The following is a 19,549-nucleotide window of genomic DNA, read 5'->3' on the forward strand; positions in this document are numbered from 1 at the left end:
TGCCGGCATCTCTTCTGTCTCCTTTGCTGAACAGGACCTGTGGTGAGCATTCATTCCAGGACCTGTGGTGACGTCACTCCGGTCATCACATGATCCATCGCATGATCTTTTACCATGGTGATGGATCATGTGATGACCGGAGTGACGTCACCACAGGTCCTGAAATGAATGCTCACCACAGGTCCTGTTCAGCAAAGAAGGAGACAGACGAGATGCCGGCAGCGCCAGCAAGTGGATTAATGTGAGTTAAATATTTTAAATTTTTATATTTTATTTTTATAACCCCTCCGCTATTTTACTATGCATTCTGTATTCAGAATGCTATTATTTTCCCTTATAACCATGTTATAAGGGAAAATAATACAATCTACAGAACACCTTACCCAAACCCGAACTTCTGTGAAAAACATGCGTGATTTTTTTCACGTGCATGCAAAACGCATTACAATATTTTGCACTCGCGCTGAAAAATCGCGGGTGTTCCCGTAACTCACCCGCACATTTTCCCGCAACGCCCGTGTGAAAGAGGCCTAAAAGATCACTTTATCAAAATCTGTCCAGCTTGCCTTATATACTTGTTGCTGACATCAGCCTGAGTGCGTCCGAACAGGTCTGGACATGTGCATTGGAATATTTCCAATATAATGCATTAATATTATAACCGAATAGGCTTTGCATGTATAACTTAAAATCTAGACGTGTCAGGCAAATTCCGAGTTCATATTTGGAATCAGTGCGCTCATTTTAGTATAAGGCCTCATGCACACGAACGTGTTTTGTTTCCGTGTCCGTTCCGTGTTTTTTTTTTTTTGCGGATAGGATGCGGACCTATTTATTTCAAGGGTCCGCAAAAAATGCGGACAGCACAGATAGACCGCATTAAAGGGTTTGTCTGGGAATAAGTTACTTTTCACGGAGCCTGCAGTCGGCCTCTGCTATGAAAAGGTTCTTACTTACTGCTATCTGCAGCTCTGGTTCTGCATTCTGGCTCCTGTGTCCATATTTTCCAGTCTGGGGCTTGTTTGTTTAATGTGTCCCTGACATGATAATCTGCTCCACTGCAGCCAGTAACTGGCTTCAGTGATGGTGTCTCTTGTGGATATGTCACCGCTGATTTCGGTCATTGTTTATAGCAGAGCAGATGATCATGCTGGAGAGGTTGTAGACAAGCCATGAACCAGAAGAAGCCAGGACCTGTGGGCACCTGTGAAAACTTACTTTCTTACAGTTATTCATTCTTTCAGTTATTAAGTGCATTGCATATTTACCTCAATTTAGAAATTGGCACGAATACAAGAAGTTGTATTCCATTAAATATGGTTTAAGTTCTTAGCAGCCCGATTACTTGCATGATGGTGAGAACAAGCCCGATGTCACTATTTTACTGCTGTAAATTTGTTATTAACTTATTGGCATTTATGAAGGAGTCGGAGTCAGGACTTACGAACTCCACAGCCCTGGTCAGATTGCGTCTTTCGTTTTTCCAGAGCTAATTTCAGAATGAAAGAGGGGATCTGTTAGCTATAGGCAGCATTGACCCTGCGCATGAGGCCAGAATCTGACCATTTCATTGATATTGTGTTCTGGCTGACCATTATCTACCATATATGTCCACTTTTATGATGTATTCACCATACTGGACTGAACAGTGATGCACTGAAGGTGTTGTCCACTCCTTTACACGTAATGGCCCATCCTCAGGGTTAGTAGGCCATCGCTGTCTGATTTGGTGATCCAACCACCCGTTCCCTTGCGGTCAGCTGTTCTGCGGTAACTTCCAATGCCAGAACTGCACAGCTCCACCCATTGTGTGGTGGACAGAGCTGGTTGCTGCAGCACTGCTTCCATTGAAGTGAATAGGACAGCGCTCCATCCACTGCACAACGAATGGATCTCTGTATTTCTAGTGCTGGAGCTACTGCAGCGCTGTTGATTGGTGGGGGTGCCAGATGTCCGGCCCCTTCGGATCAGATATTGGTGACCTATCCTGAGGATAGGCCATCGTTTGTAAAGGAGTGGACAACCCCTTTAAAGACAAGGGCAGTCTCCGCCTACTATAACTTAGTGAGTAAAGATACCGGAGGACATAACGGGAGAACGGAGCGGCGCCCAGGGATAATAGTAAGTGCAGTGAGATCCCCGGGCGCCGCTCTCCATGGCAGCATACTTAGTTCACAATGTTTTTCAAGGTGAAAGGTCCTCTTTAAAATCCATGTATCAAATGTTTACTCCAGTTTTCTGGCAAAAAAAAATTGCGACTTTTAATGCTTTCCATCATTGATTTTTAATTTTTTTTCTGTTGGCGGAGCTTAGTGTAAGGAGACAGGGACATAGCGGCCCAATTCATTTACAATAATTTATGCTAGAAAACTGACATAAATTGGAACTGAAATCTACACCAGCTCTTTGCTGGAGTTGATTTCAGTTTCTGGCACGCGGACATCATATGCTACAAATTTATTAAGAGGTGTTCTCCTTTTAATAAATCTACTGTACTCTCTACAAGAGTGTGTTTGGCTCAGAAGGTCTGAGACTGGATGGGGCGATGGATCTCCCCATCCAGCAGTTAACAACCACCTTGGCGAACTAAGGGTCCAGGTTGACAGATCTTGGAATGACCAACCACAGGAGGATATCCACATCTATATGATCGCTACCATGCCAGAGTGCCAGCCTGTATCGCAGCACGGGGAGATGCCACCCAGTATGCCTCAACATTTACCCTGCTGAAGAACCCAAAATAAACTGTGCACCACCTTGGTTTTGTGATCGTTGATCAAGGACCACTAGAAGTTTATACTTTGTTCATCTCGGCTCAGATTGCTTTTTCCATATATTACCCTACAGTATGAAATAGTATTTTTTTTTTTTTTTTTAGGAGTATGTGCAAAGAACAAGGAATTTGTACAGGACCGTAATGTGTTGTCTGGCCTAACAACCCACCCAAGCCTGTTTGCCCACGATTTCCAAGGTCTCTGCTGGGCTGAAAGTGACTTGGTCCAATGACCACTGCAGACAGTCTCTGGCCTCAGTGGTAACCTATGTTAGAACAGTAAGTCACTAGCAGTGCCATGTCTTCACACATGGTGTAAACGCTGCAGATATGCATCTGGAAAATTTTCAGCATTTTACAGAGGCTGCAACGCGGATGTGATTTTAAGGAAGCTCACCCAAACGCTGCATAAAGAAGAGTAAATTGCTGATTTTAAATCCATGGCATGTCCTTTCATGATGTGGATATTCACTTCAGAATTAACCCTTTGCACTGCATAGAATGAAGTCAGTTGCAATTCTGTAGTAAAAGTGCACCAAAGTCTGACATTCTGCCCTTGCGGCCGTGCCCTAATGCTCAGTGCATGTGTGATGGAGTTGGATGTCCATCCATTGTAAGGAAGATCTAGGATTTCTTGTAGCAGGCATTATTAATACGGTCATTGGACTGTTGAAGATCAGCACTCTGTACTATAATTCTAGCGCGGTCTGTTTGGATGCCTGGTCTGTATGTATACCAGACGTGTGTACTCGCCAGTGCTTTCTCCTTGTAGTGTTTGGCAGGGGAGTACATGTCCTTGAGTAAACACATCGCTAGAAGGCTGAACTCCTGGATCGCATTAATAAAAGGCATCTTTCATGTTCTTTTTTCCGTTATTCTTTCCGTATTCGCCACCGGACACTTTACCTTCCTGTGCCATGCTATGTTTGATAACTGGTGATTTTAGGTTGCGGATCTCTGAGCGTTTGCTGGAGCCTCTGCTGCGGTAATGACGTGCGGTAATGTCTTCTGCAGTTTATTAAGAAGCTAATGGTTTTCCCTTGATGTTCTGCTCTGAGCCTAGCTTTATTTTATTGTGAAGCTCTTTGGATCTACTGTTACATTGTGAAAGGTTACTGACTGTAATGTTCCAATTTAAATCCGATTGAAGATGAAGGCAGGTTCTCTGTTTCTTTGTAGGTATCATCTACAATGCATGGTGGCCATTTACTTTCTTGAATTGCAGCTGTGCTTCACCGCAGCCTGTGATGACATCTAACCACATTGTTCATAGGCACATCAGATTCACTATGATAATTCTTTGGCCCTGGCCCATGTTCAGACCCGAGCTGTTTTTGGTGCAGCCACGTGATTATATCGCATAACTTTAAAGTTGTGACAGTAAAAGGGCAGACTTCCCTGCAGGGCTCCAGACAAAAAAAAATATCAAGGAGCCATTAGCTCCTAACCTGAAAAATTTAGGAGCCAAATTTAAAATACATATAATTACGGTATAATAAAAAAAAAAAATACACACGTCTTACCTAGGGTTGTCACGATACCAAAATTTTGACTTGATTTCGATACCATAAAAAAGTATTGCGATACTCGATACCACGTGAAAAAAATAAAACACCAAAAAAGCTGCGTGCGCTTTCCACATTTTACGGAACGTCTGGACCATAATAGAACAGTCCGATCCTAATTTTTGTCGGGACAAGGTGACAAAAAAAATGACAAATTGCACTTTTTTTTTTTTCTGTTACGGCATTCACCGCATAGGAGATTTTTTAATATTTTAATAGTTCGCACTTTTTCGGGCGTGGCGATATGTAATTTTTTTTTATTGTTTATATATTTTATATGTAAAATTGGGCAAGTGAGTGATTTAAACTTAATATTTTGGTGTTTGTTTTTTTAAATCTTTTTTTAACTTTTTATTTAATATCTATTTACCCCTTTAGGGGCTAGAACCTGGGATCTTTCATCACTTGTCCTATTCACCCTGATAGAGCTCTATCAGGGTGAATAGGACCTCACACTGCCCCTGCTGCTCTGTGCTTTGTGCACAGCAGCAGGGAGTCAGCCGACTATGGCAGCCAGGGCTTCAGTAGCGTCCTGGCTGCCATGGTAACCGATCGGAGCCCCAGGATTACACAGCCGGGGCTCCGCTCAGAAGCTGTTACTGCCACCAATGATAATACTTGGGGGATGGGGGGTTAGGGGCGCACTGCACCACCAATGATTATAATACTTTGGGGGGGGGGGGGGGGTTAATAGCAGCAAATCGCAGCGCGCAGTCATAGAGGATATGTCCGGCACCCGCAGCCTGCGTTTGTATTAGGCATAAACGATATTCATTAGTGGTGCAGTGGCCATAGCCCCTCCCCTCCTCCCTGCTATCAGCCCATTGGTGGCAGCAGCAGTACAGGGGGGAGGGACTGCCTCCTTCTCCCCTGTGTAGTTGAGAACATGGCGTGCCATGTCAGTTTGTGAAAGCGGCAGAGCAGCGGCGGGTCTAAGTCTTGTCGCCATTTAGCAATTCTAGGTCGCATTTGCGACCATTTTGGTCGCCATCTGGAGCCCTGCCCCGCAGACATTTTAGATACACTTAAAGGCGTTATCCGAGAGTATAAAAAGCCCCCCCAATATGCCTGGGGCCCTCACAGTTAATATACTTACCTGGCTGTCTGCTCCTGGTCCCCGCACGGCCGCTGCTGCTTTCCCCGTTCGCGGATTAAAACATCGGGTGGGGGGGTGGAGGAGCAGCCGCGGGCATGCGGACGTGCCTCCCTAGCATCGCGGGTGACGCTAGGAAAGGTTGTCCCCGTCTGCCTTTGGCTTTTTATACTCTTGGATAGCCCCTTTTAATGCAGAATTTTTTTTTGTCTTTAAAGGGACAGTGACATAATTTTGCTATTACCTATTAACTGCCTAAATGTGAATATTTTATGTATTTTTTTTACACAAAAAAAGGTGTATGGTTTTCTGGATTAGATTTTGTACAGTCACTTTGCGTATTCTACTTCCTGTCTTGGCTCTTCAACTTCCTCCTTTGTTTGGACAGCCTTGCTTCACTTTCTCAGTCAGATCAGTCACAGTGACCAGAGAGATCTCCCCTGTAGAGCGTCACACATTACATCTTTATCTAGACCTGTCATCTAAAGTCTTTAAGCTACTATTATACTAGCAGATAATATCTTCTCCTCACAGCAGCAGTAAACTGACAATAGATAAGGTCTGTTTCACATTTGCTGTAAACAGATACTTCAGGCTGTTCCGACCAGATTCATGAATACCGGGCACTGCTGACATACCATCCGGCCTCTTTCACTATAATGGGGACCTGCAGAGATTTGGCTGATCTGTTTACTGTTGTTTGTGTTAACTGCTGCAGAAGGATATTTTATATTTAAAGGCTATGGACACCTTCGGGAAAATTTTACTTGCTCATTTTGGGCAATTTTTTTTTTTCAATTGGTCTTTGTTAAAAATGTTCAGCCGCTTTTGAGATACATGCAGGGCCGTCTTTAACAAGGGGCAAAAGGGGCAGCTGCCCCGGGCCCAGTTGCTCCTGGGGGGGCCAAGGCAGCTGCCTCTTGAGCCCTGCTAGCCACTGCCCCGGGTGTCAGACTGTCAGCTACACAAGGGGTGCTGCCATGCATGCCTGCCGGCACTCCAGGCAGCGTACTGTGAGAGCTGTGATTCTCTAGGACCTTAGATGACATAATCACCATGTGACCGGTAACCTAGCAATATTACTGGTCACATGGCCATGAGGTAATCAAAGGTCCTACCAGGAGTGTTGCTGTAGAAGTTTGACTTAACTGTGGAGCTTTTTTTGTGAAGATTACATCAGAAAAAGGTGACAGGGGCTGTTATGCTAATATACTGTAAACTACTGTATAGTGGGGGGCTGTATACTGTTGGTGCTGTATATTGTAGAGTGCTATACTGCTGTACTGTATACTGTGGGGGGCTGTATATTGTGAGTGCTATACTGCATAGTGTGGGGTGCTGTATTGTGTATAGTTTGGGGTGCTGTATACAGTGAGGTGCTATACTGCTCTACTGTATACTGTGAGGTGTTGTATACTGTGGGGTGCTGTATACTGTGGGCTGCTATACTGCTCTACTATATACTGTGGGGTACTGTATAGTGTGGGGTGCTATACTGCATACTGTGTGGTGCTGTATACTATAGGGTGCTATACTGCATACTGTGGGGTGCTGGGGTGCACTGTAACACTAGCGTGAGCCGAGCCCTTGTCTCCTTCCTGCAGAGCGGTGCCCACTTCCCGCCTGAGCCCAGCTGCCCAGAGCACTGATCCTGAGCCGCTGGAGTCTTCAGAACTGGAAGTATTTACAGTCATCCACTGTACTCTACCAGATGTGTGGATTTTTTGTGTGTGTGTTGTGGTGGAGGGCATGATTGCATGCTAAGGTGTGGGAAGGCGGGATCCAGGGGGCCCAAGTAAATTTTTGCCCAGGGTCCAATCAATATTAAAGAGGACCTTTCACCAGAATAAAACATCTAAACTAACTATACAGACGTGTAGAGTGGCGCCCAGGGATCCCCCTGCATTTACTGTTATACCTGGGCGCCGCTCCGTTCGCCCGGTATAGTCTTCCGTATCTTCATAGGCTTCACCCAGGGGAACCTGACGGCGTCTCTTTCTCCTATGCTGTAGCGCTGGCCAATCGCAGCGCTCAGCGCATAGCCTGAGAGAAAAAAAAACTCTCAGGCTATGAGCTGAGCGCTGTGATTGGCCAGCGCTACAGCATAGGAGAAAGAGACGCTGTCAGGTTCCCCTGGGTGGAGCCTAACTATGAAGATACGGAAGACTATACCGGGGGCGAACGGAGCGGCGCCCAGGTATAACAGTAAGTGCAGGGGGATCCCTGGGCGCCGCTCTACATGTCTGTATAGTTTAGATGTTTTTATTCTGGTGAAAGGTCCTCTTTAAAGACTGCCCTGGATACATGGGTTAAACATCTGTCTGTTTGCATTGTATCATTTCTCAGTGGCTCATGTGAAGAGTTATCTCTGATCTCCTGACCCCATAAACACTCATTTAAGGCTACTTTCACACTAGCGTTCAGGTGTCCGCTCGTGAGCTCCGTTTGAAGGGGCTCACGAGCGGTCCTGAACGCAGCCGCCCGGCCGCAATGCATTCTCAATGGAGGCGGATCCATTGAGAATGCATCCGCCTGCCAGCGCTCAGCCTCCGCTCCGCTCAGTGAGCGGACACCTGAACGCTGCTTGCAGCGTTCGGGTGTCCGCCTGGCCGTGCGGAGGCGAGCGGATCCGTCCAGACTTACAATGTTAAGTCAATGGGGACGGATCCGCTTGAAGAAGACACCAAATGGCTCAATCTTCAAGCGGATCCGTTCCCCATTGACTTTCAATGTAAAGTCTGAACGGATCCGCTCAGGCTACTTTCACACTTAGAAAATTTTCTAAGTTTTAATGCAGACGGATCCGTTCTGAACGGATGCGAACGTCTGCATTATCGGAGCGGATCCGTCTGATGAAACATCAGACGGATCCGCTCCGAACGCTAGTGTGAAAGTAGCCTAAGCCATATTCTAATCAGTTTAATAAGAGTTTATCTCTAATTGTTGTTTATGAGGTCAGGAGATCAGAGATAAGGCTTCACAGCAGCTGACAGGACTGAGTATTGATACTCAAACAGATTTTTAACCCTTGTATCTTAAAATTAGCTGAAGGATTTTTAAAAAGTGATTATTTTTATTTATTTATTTTAGCCCAAAATGAGTAAAATGCAATCATAAAAAATTGCCCCAAGGTGTCCATAGCTTTGATTTTTTTTTTATGGTATTATACTGCTGAAATGAAAAAAAAAAAAAAACAGAAATTGTGGAAGAAAGTTTTCTATCAATACTCTTTGTTGTGGAAGTGTCCCTTCTAATGACTGCTAAATTGGTCGCGTACAATGCCATAACTCTTGTTATAGTCTGTTAATAAGCCTGGACAATTGCTTTAATATGTTTATAGAGAGATCCTAAATAAGTGTTACTGAATATATTTCACTAGACAATGCGGTCTAGACATTTGCTTTAATGAAAGTCCATAAACCTTTGGCATAGAATGTGTGATAAAATAAAAAAGTTGCTGTCAGCTGGCCAAGATTGTCGTTTAAACTTGGAGGCTTTCCTCTGCCTTCCCTAAGGGTATATTCCCAGCGGCATAGTTGTTGTAGAAATTGCAGAAACTGTTCCATTCATTTGAATAGGGCTTTCAGAAATCCATCTGCCGCCACATGCTCAGTAGAAGAAAAAAAACACGCCACATGCTCAGTAGAAGAAATTTTAGCGGCAAATCTGACGCCGGTAAAGTGGTGTTTCAGGATGTTAATATTGATAGCCTATCCTCAGGGCACCCCACCGATCAGATGTCTGAGTTGCTCCATTGCTGGAACTACACTACTCTTTCCACTGTGTAGTGAAAAGAGTTGGTTTCTGCAGCACTGCTCTCATTCACTTCAGTGGGGGGGCAGTGCTGCAGTTACCAGCTCTGTCCACCAAGTCGGTGCCAGAGCTACTGTGAAACGGCTGATTGGTGGCTGTGCCGGGTGTCGCACCACCTCTAATCAGATATTGATGGCCTATTCTGAGGATAAGCCATCAATATTAAAATCTTGGAATACCTCATATGTGGTTTTAAAAAGAGAAAACTCGCACACATTTTCAAAATAAAACCACTTTTTATGGGATTTTTTTTTATACTTCAATAAACTTTATTAACCTTTTTTTGATTATTTTTTTTAGTCCCACTGGGAGATATTGCTTTTATAATGCATCGACATACCAATTATTTATAGCTTCTTAGTGACATGTTATAACCTGCAGTGCCAGGCAGTCTATTAGGCTGTACCTGTGGCATGGTCTAATAGACATACTGTCACGCCAGGCCTGGGGGCCTATACTAAGCCCCTGACTGCTATGGCACCCTGCAAACGCAATGGGAACCAAGGAAACCTGGTCCCTGACGGACTACCTAGATGCAGCGGTCAATATTGACCACAGCATGTAGGGAGATAAAGGGCTTATCCAAAAATATATATTGATGACCTATCCTGAGGATAGGTTATCAGATCGGCAGGGGTCCGACACCCGAGACGCCCACCGATCAGTTGTTAGAAGTGACCGTACATTGGTCACATGCCCTAGTTGCATCTCAGCCCCATCAAAGTGAATGGGGCTGAGATGCAACACCAAGCCCTGGCACTATACGATGTACTGTGCTGTGCTTGGAAATCTGCCAGGAGGCGGCTGTGCTCACCACAACAGCTGATCAGCAGGGGTGCTGGGACTCGGACCCCCACCGATGTGATAATGATGACCTATCCTGAGGATAGGTCATCATTATATCTTACTGGATAACCCCTTTAAGGCTACTTTCACACTAGCGTTCGGGTGTCCGCTCGTGCGCACCGTTTGAAGGGGCTCACGAGCGGCCCCGAACGCATCCGTCTGGCCCCAATGCATTCTCAGTGGAGGCGGATCCACTGAGAATGCATCCGCCTGCCAGCGTTCAGCCTCCGCTCCGCTCAGTGAGCGGACACCTGAACGCTGCTTGCAGCGTTCGGGTGTCCGCCTGGCCGTGCGGAGGCGAGCGGATCCGTCCAGACTTACAATGTAAGTCAATGGGGACGGATCCGCTTGAAGATGACACCATATGGCTCAATCTTCAAGCGGATCCGTTCCCCATTGACTTACAATGTAAAGTCTGGACGGATCCGCTCAGACAACTTTCACACTTAGAAAATTTTCTACGTTTTAATGCAGACGTGTCCGTTCTGAACGGATGCGAACGTCTGCATTATCGGAGCGGATCCGTCTGATGAAACATCAGACGGATCCGCTCCGAACGCTAGTGTGAAAGTAGCCTAAGTGGGTGGGAACTATGATCCTGACTTTTTACAGCGGGAGCCTGGCTGCAATCAGTGCTGGGGCTGTCATGGTATTTATGAGGCAGAAAACGCAGCAGATTTTGCCTTTGCGTGTGAACATGCCCTAAGGAGTAGTAAAACATAATTTTATATTATTGGTTTTGCAGAGTTCCACCTTGCCAAAGCCTAAACTTAAAGAGTAGGGTCAGCTAAATGAAACGGTGCATGGAAACGGACTAACTGAATGACATTGAACTTGAGACGATGAACCAGTGGGATTGTCTAATAATTCACTGCTGAGGACAGCGATCATGTTGTCATTCACAGATCTGTTAAAGGGGTTGTCCCATGAAAAATATTCTACACCTTTCAAACCAGCACCTGGATTAGATCTGAAGACTCTTGTAATTGTATGTAGTTAAAAATTTTGTATAGCTACTAAGTTATTCAATGTAATATTATCTGTATAGTGCCACCTGCTGTTTGCCCTTTGAGGTTGATGCACATGCACAGTTCCATCCTTCAACTGCCACCAGGTGCAACCGAAAGGACACACCCCCTGAGAAAGGACACCTTTCACTGAGATGCCAGCTCAAATTGGGGCAGTGAATGTGAAGATTTCTGGATCCATGTGAGGTACAGGGCTGGTTCTAGCTTTCTTAGAAAGAGGTTATGTATTATATGATGTCACATTTTTTATTTGTATTTTTTTATTTTAATCATGGGATAACCCCTTCAATTGTCTTTTGGTGGTCTGAAATCTGTCTATATAAAGCAGTAGATTTGCTACCTAACGGGGTTGTTTCATCACAGGCAATGGGGGTACATCGCTAGGATATGCCTCCATAGTCTTAGAGGTGCGGATCCTACCGCTGGGACCCGCACCTATATTGAGAACGGAGCCCCGAAAATGGTGGAGGGCGCACTGTGTATGCGCAGCCGCCCTCCATTCATTTTCTATGGGGCCTCTGAAGATATCCGAGCGCTGGCTCGGCTATTTCCGTTGAGCCCATTGAAGTGAATGGGAACGATGGCCGATCATGCGCTGTGGGGAGAGCGCTTGGTGGTGGTCGGTCTGGAGTCTTCCAGCCACAACGTTGCGGGGCTCCGTTCCCGATATAGGTGTGGGACCTGCACCTATAAGACAATGAGGGCATATCCTAGTGATATGCCCCCATTGTCTGTGATGAGAATACCCCTTTAAATCATCTGGTTTGGGTCAGTATTTTACTGGATCCAAACCAGGTAACAGGTTCCCATTCCCTTTAAAGGGGGTTATCTCATGAGTAATGAAAAAGTGAAAATTAGATATTGTCTGGGACATGACAACTTCTAACAAACTTAGAGCCAGCCCTGTACCTCATATGGATCCAGAAATCTCATGCCTCATGCACACGACCGTTGTGTGTTTTGCGGATCGGCACGGACAGCCATTGATATAACTGCCTATTCTTGTCCGCAAAACAGACAAGAATAGGACAGGTTATATATATTTTTTTTGCGGACCACGGAATGGAGCAACTGATGCGGACAGCACACGGAGTGCTGTCCGCATCTTTTGCGACCCCATTGAAGTGAATGGGTCCGCATCTAAGCCTCAAAAACTGCGGCTCGGATGCGGACCAAAACAACGGTCATGTGCATGAGGCCTTATGCTGCAGCTGGTGGCAGTTGAAGGATGGAACTGAGCGCACATGACAACCTCAGTGAGCTGGACAGGGAATTTAGAAAAAGGACAAACAGCAGGTGGCACTATAAATTTTTTATTACATGCAATTTCAAAAGTATTTAGATCGGACTTCCGGGAGGTGGCGCTTCGCAATGGCCGCGTTTTAACTGAGCTTCGGACCCACCGCTCAGAGAATGCCGCCCCACGCACTCCCTATCTGGCACCGAAGGTGGCCACTGTCCGGATAAGGGTAGGACAAGGGTGGAAAACCACCTAGCCCAGCTCTCCTACATCCCTGGAAGCCCCAGAGACCTCTGTCATTGCTGCAGCCTGCACTGACCCACCCGCCATTACCTCGTGGCGGCAGCGACCGCCTGCAGACATCCACAGCAGCCGCAGCTCCTGTCGTCTACTGTTGCCGCGCTCTCCCTATTGCAAGGCTGCTGCCTCCCTCCGGCTGAACCACTGGACCGGGTAAGATTGAGGGGTGTCACAGGGACAAATAACCCCTCCACCACTTGAACGAACATACGGGCAGGTGCACCTCCACTTTCATCACTAGAGCGCGGTCAGGGAGGGTTGTTATCACAGTGCTGCAGAGTTAGTCTCTGGTTTATATTTTCTATTATGCAGCCACAGGCTGCCTGTTGCCCTCATTAGATTGACACTACATTGGCAGACACTGCACTATTATTGCCTCCCACTGGAATGGGAAAGAGCTGCAGGAGATCCCTCTGATTGTTTAATTGGACATATATATCTGCATATTACTAGTACAAGTGATCTCATTACATTGCCCTGGATACTGGATTTTCATACTGAGGGACTTCCTTCACATTTGCTATAAGCGTCTTATATTGAGCACCCCAATTCCTCGTTTTAGGTACTTTTTGTTTCTTTACATTGAAGCTTGACTTGCAAAGCGGATATCTGCTATTTTGTGACACCATGGATAAGTTTGTGGGAAAAAGCACAGCTACTTCTAAGGTCCTCAAACCCTAACCCGCAGTCAAACTCCATTCTCTCCGGTAAATACACCCCTGGACTCTATTATGGATACCTCAAAGGTGACAGCCCAGGCTATCTCTGATTTACTAATGCCAACTATTGATACTAGGTTGGAGGCCTTTCAGTCCTCATTGGACCTAATTGTCTCTCAAGTAATGGCTCACAACACCTGCCTATCTGATGTCGATCACAGAGTTTCTGATCTAGAGGACACGGTCCACGCGTGCCGTGAACAATTGGAAGAAAAGGAGCAATTGGTTGTCACTTTACAAAACAAGATGGATGACTTAGAAAATCGATCTCGGCGTAATAACTTGTGCCTTATTGGAGTTCCTGAATCTGTCCGTCCCATTGAACTCTTATGGTTCACATCTGAATGGCTACCTCAGGAACTAAATTTGGGGGACGCGCCCAGAGAGTGGGCCCCCCACGTGCTGACAGCTCCTCAAAACCGAGACCTGTTATTTTTCCGGTTTTCAACTATCAAGATAAACTTAGAATCATGACAGCCTTTCTCTACAGTAAGCTATGAGAATTCCAAGCTCCTACTATTCCAGGACTTCTCAACAGTGGCGGAAAAACGCAGAGCCTTCAAGCCTGTCTGCAAGCTTCTACTGGACAAATCAATCTGATTTAATCTTCAATATCCTGCCACTCTCCGTTTCTCCATGGCTGACAAAATGTGGGTGTTTAGGCTCTAGCCCATCTTCATACTTCAGGTTGAGCTACGCCCACTTCTGCTACCGCACCTACTTGAATGCGGGGTCACATTTTGACTTTTGGTGTAAAGTTAATACTTTGCCTGTTTCGATTAGTTTGCCTAATCTGAACTCCGGTCATGGAGTCTGTTACAGTATGTTTTGTTCTTTGTTGCCGCGGTGCTGCTCTCACGGGCTGACGGGCAGCATGGTGGTAACTTGTTATTTTTTGATTGTTCATATAAAGGGAAATCCTGTCAGCACTGTTTTGGGGGACCTCGTGAGATACTGGGGGGGGGGGGGTGCCTGCTCGCTGGGACAGGTTTTATGCCCTCTATTTATATCAATTTTGGCCGCTTCTTGGTATAGGTTAAATGGCGAGTACTACCAATGTTACTGCGTCCCTCATCTCTGCCTTAACCTGGGGTACCTGGAATGTTAACGACCTTAATACTCCAGTCAGAAACTTTAAAGTGTTTAAACCACCTGCATAAGCTTAAATCACACATTGTATTTTTACAGGAAACCCACTGGATCAAAGGGAATCCTCCTCCTTTACGTAACAAAAGGTTCCCAACTTGCATCGAAGCTTCCTTTTCTAGGAAAATAAGGGGCGTAGCTATCTTATTTAGTTCTTTGATCCAACATGAAATACTGGAGACTATTGAGGACCCGGCGGGCAGGTATCTCCTGGTGAAGGTCATTATTGAAGGTTTAATCTATTGTTTGGTTAATGTATATGCTCCTAATGCCTCCAGTGGGGCCTTCTTTGCATCGCTGCAGACAGCTATAGCCAGCTGGGATGTAAACAACGTCATAGTGGGGGGCGGCTGCTGATGTTCATGATATATTACTAGATAGATCTCACCAGCGTACATCTTTTCCCACTACTGTTGCTAACGCTATTCAAACGCTCATGGATCACTTAGATCTGGTAGATCCTTGGAGATTACTACATCCCACAGATTCTGATTACTCACATGTCCATAATTCTCATGCGAGCATTGACAACTGGTTGAGCCAACATACTGCCATTCACCTTTTGAAATCATCCCGAGTTATGGATATTTATATTTCAGACCATGCACCTGTCATTTTTGAGTCAACCCTAACTACGCCTATACCACTTTCCAAAAGATGCTGTTTCCCCTCATACTTATTCCACTCTGAAGATTTTAAAACCATGCTCTCCGGGTTATGGTTGGATTATATCTTTGACAATGAGGGACATAGGGAAGACATTAACCTTTTTTGGGCCGCCTCCAAGGCAGATATCAGAGGTCGGATCATTTCCTATGTCTATCATAAACGAGAAAAAATTACAGCCTCATTAACCTCCACCCAGAAGACCCTTACTCAGGCATACAAGAAATGTAAGCTCTGTAGTACTCCTGAAACGAAAAAACAATATTTAAATGCCAAAATGGAGGCCGAGGCAGTTGCTCATGAGCGAGCGCTATTAGATGTGAATTATCAAAAACATAGATTCTTTCGCTGGGGTAATAAACCAGGCAGACTGTTATCCTCTCTTACTAAACCTTTTCGTACTGCTACAAAAATCTCCAAATTAAAGCTACATACGGGTTCTTTCATATCTCACTCTATGGAGATTGGAAAGTAATTTAAATCCTTCTTTGAATCCTTAGATACTGCACCCTCAGTAGACATACTTTCAGGGTCCCCTTTTCTCAATACTAACCTTTTACCCAACTTGTCAGTTGACCATCGACTAATTCTGAATGCCCCTATTAGTCAAGACGAAATTACAGCCGCTATTAAATCCCTCAAGCTTTCTAAGGCACCTGGTCCCGATGGCTTTGGGAATGAATATTCTAAATTATTGAGCACAACCCTGAGCCTCCACCTACACTCACTGTATAATCATATTATTACTTCTAAAACTATTCCTGACAGATTAAATGACGCCTGTATAACAGTTCTTCCAAAACCAGGTAAAGACCGCCTACTGGTAGAGTCTTACTGCCCTATCTCGCTTCTAAATGCAGATTTTAAAATATTCACAAAAATATTGGCAAACCGACTTCAAACAATTCTCCTCGATATTATACACCCTTCACAAACAGGTTTTATGTTAGGGAGATCTATTACCTACAATATCCAAACAGCGATTGGGGCGATATCATCAAGCAGAGTACATTGGCAAACTAAGAATATCCTAGTTGGCCTAGATGCTGACAAAGCTTTCGATCGAGTGTCATAAAGACATCTCCAGGAAATCCTTTGGTTACTACACTTTGGCCCCATGTTCTGTACTGCTGTCCAGATGATGTACCATAATCCCCGCTCCACAATATGGGTTAACTCTACTTGCTCCTCTTCATTTGAAGTGGGCAGAGGAACGAGACAGGGATGCCCATTATCCCCACTGCTACTTAACTTAGCCCTAGATCCTTTAATTAGTCTTACAATGTCTCCATTCATACAGGACTAGTTAAAACTAAATTACTAGCCTTTGCTGATGACATATTAATTATTCATCTCAAACCTACGTCAAGCTATCCCAGAGATAATGTCAGTTATAGCATCTTTTGGCGCCATCTCTGGATTTAAGGTAAATTTTCATAAATCAGAGGCACTTCCAATTTTTTGCAAAACCATTGGGGTACTTTTTCCGTTTCAATGGCATCCCGAATCCATCACTTACCTAGAGGTTAAATTGGCTGCCAACCCGGCCCAGCTGTATAAGCTGAACTACCGTCCCCTCATTGCCTCAATCATTTCTTTAATCCAATCTTGGCAACATTTTACATTGTCCTTCTCTGGCCGATGTCACCTCCTTTAAAATGGTCTTCCCTAAATTACTCTATTTAATTCAAACTCTCCCCCCTACTGCTCCACTCATCGGACATTAAACTTCCTCAGAGAACTTTTAGGCGGTTAATTTGGAGCTCTTCATGGAGGAGTCGTATTAGTCTTTATAAACCTACAGCAACCTCGAATATTTGGAGGTCTTAATTTCACTATATTACCTGGCTGCCAACTTTCGATATGTTATTGATTGAATGCGAAGTAAATCCCATTTTGCTAATGTGGATATGGAAAAACAATTTTTCCCTCATCTCCCTTGTAGCACTCTTACACATACAGAAAGCAACGCTCCCTCCTAACGTAAGAGATTTCCCTGTTCTGTGGAATACTATTCAGGCCTGGCATAAAGTAAGGAAACTTGGTAAACTAGATGGCACACATAATTTCTTTCAACCTTTTTGGGTCACCCGGGGTTTCTGGGGGGGGCAGGATACATACTACCTTAGCGTCACAGGGATGTATTTGGATTCTTGATATGTTAGACTCTAGTTACTCTGTTCTTTCTTTTACAGAGGCCGCCCAATGGTTTCTGGCATTTAATCATAACCAATTTATATATCTACAAGCCTGTCGTTTTGTTCAACGTTGTTTGAACAATATCCCGGGAGACTCGAGAGCGGCCTGCTTAAACATATTTCTTAAGAGTCCGAACTCGGATTTCTTCCACTAGTACCATATACAGATTTCTGAGGCCACTAATCGATTGGGATGTAGTCACCACAGGTCTGAGGAATTGGAACAAAGACTTTCCTAATCTGGAAGTCCAAAACATTGCTAGAGGCCTCAAGCATTCCCCAGTCAGCAGCTATACGGATATGGCTTTGATGATATTCCATAGAGCTTATGTGACACCGAGCATTAAAAATAAAATGTCTTCTGATTGTACCTACTATTGCTCTAAATGTAATATACCCAATACATATCTATACAATCATCTGTGGGGCTGCACGTGTCCAAGATTTAGGGGAGCAAGTGCGATCTCACATATTAACAACTTACAATATAGCCTTTACTGCCACTCCTCAATGGGCTATTTTTAACATATTATCTGAGGAACAACAAGGTCTTCCTAGAGTAGATAAAGTTTTATTACACATTTGGGCGGCAACTACTAGAAAAAGCCTTCTACATCAATGGCTAAACTCAGAAATACCCTCTATCCCTTTTATCCAAGCCAAAATAACCTTCCTGTTTAATATGGACTGGATTTTTACTTTATCAGATAAGGAAAAAAATGACCAAAGTTTTTTTGAAAAATGGGCTTTATTTATGAATACTCTTTCCACTTCCATCAAATCTAAACTTATTTCACATTTTGGGTATACCACCTGGTATTTATATGAGGTTCTTCATGGATGCACACCTATTCAAATCTCAGCTGGCACTTGAGGTCTCCTGAAGTACCATTTCCTTTAGGGTTGGCCCACAGGATTTGGGGGGGGGGGGGGCATTGTTTTTGACATTTTCATTTACCGATATTTGTATACCACCTTGTTACTGGTTGTGCTGTACTGTATTTTTTTTTTATTGATATACAGTACAGACCAAAAGTTTGGACACACCTTCTCATTCAAAGAGTTTTCTTTATTGCCAAGAGTGTGCAAAGCAGTAATCAAAGCAAAAGGTGGCTACTTTGAAGAACCTAGAATATGACATATTTTCAGTTGTTTCACACTTGTTTGTTATGTATATAATTCCACATCTGTTAATTCATAGTTTTGATGCCTTCAGTGTGAATCTACAATTTTCATAGTCATGAAAATAAAGAAAACTCTTTGAATGAGAAGGTGTGTCCAAACTTTTGGTCTGTACTGTATTAAAAAACAAACTGATTTGGGGGGAAAAAAAAAATATTCAGATCAAGGTGCTGCTTTGAAAAATGTAGAATATTTTTGTGGGACAACCCCTTTAAGGGGGCCATACACACAAGAGCAAAGTTGTCTGAATCTGATTTTGGCAGCAATGGCTAGTCGGGAGGGATAGCGTTCAGCCTGCCACTATCCAAAGTGGTATGGACACAGTGGCGTCTTTCACATTTATATGTCAGGAAAGCCTCCTTATGTACACTGCAGTGTGAACACGCTCTTATCAAGCACTGATATAGGGCGATAAACCTGAAACCGCTGTATGCATTCAGATACCAGTAGATACGGCAGATGCACCCAGAAGCACAGGCCTGTTAATAAATTTGGTCCATCTTTCTGGCAGTCCGTGCACCAGAAAGGCAGGTGTGTGCCAAGCTTTGAGCACAGATTTGCACTATAAATTCTACCTGTTTCTGGGGTAAGCTATGGTATATTTCTGGTGGTGGTCAGGCCACCCTCCCTCCTGTTAAGCTCTGCCCATCGAGGCAGAATTAAAGGACATATCTGGTATTAAAACCTCGTGGCATGAATTGGGTTGACCTGCACGACATGTAAGGATGAGCCACTGTGCCTGGTTAAAGGGGTATTCAGTTCAGACATTTACGGCAGATCCGTCTTGCGGCCGATGTGACTGGCTATTCTGCTATTTTCAGAACTGCCTTAGAAGTCACAGCAGCTGCAAGATGGGTCCTGTTCTCATGATGGGGGCAGGTCCTAGAGACATCTTTCATACGCTTATATGGCTAGATCGGACAACCCCTTTAAGTTTTGATGATCGAACACAGACCTTTAACGTTTTAGTCCCAGAAAAT

At 44.5% G+C, this 19,549-nt stretch overlaps 1 protein-coding gene across 2 annotated transcripts in view; it reads left to right on the forward strand.

The window, feature by feature from the left end:
* CNOT2 (CCR4-NOT transcription complex subunit 2) overlaps positions 1 to 19,549 on the forward strand; it is a 66,979-nt gene that overhangs the window by 26,101 nt on the left and 21,329 nt on the right. The window contains exon 1 of one of the 2 annotated variants that reach the window (XM_040409868.1): positions 11,220 to 11,304. The exons of the other annotated variant lie outside the window; for it this stretch is intronic. The gene's annotated coding sequence lies outside the window, so the exon portion shown is untranslated. Of the gene's footprint in view, positions 1 to 11,219; positions 11,305 to 19,549 lie in introns of those variants that run through there. 2 annotated transcript variants of the gene reach the window in all.

Source organism: Bufo bufo, chromosome 1 (genome assembly GCF_905171765.1).
Source record: "Bufo bufo chromosome 1, aBufBuf1.1, whole genome shotgun sequence".
NCBI lineage: Eukaryota > Metazoa > Chordata > Amphibia > Anura > Bufonidae > Bufo > Bufo bufo.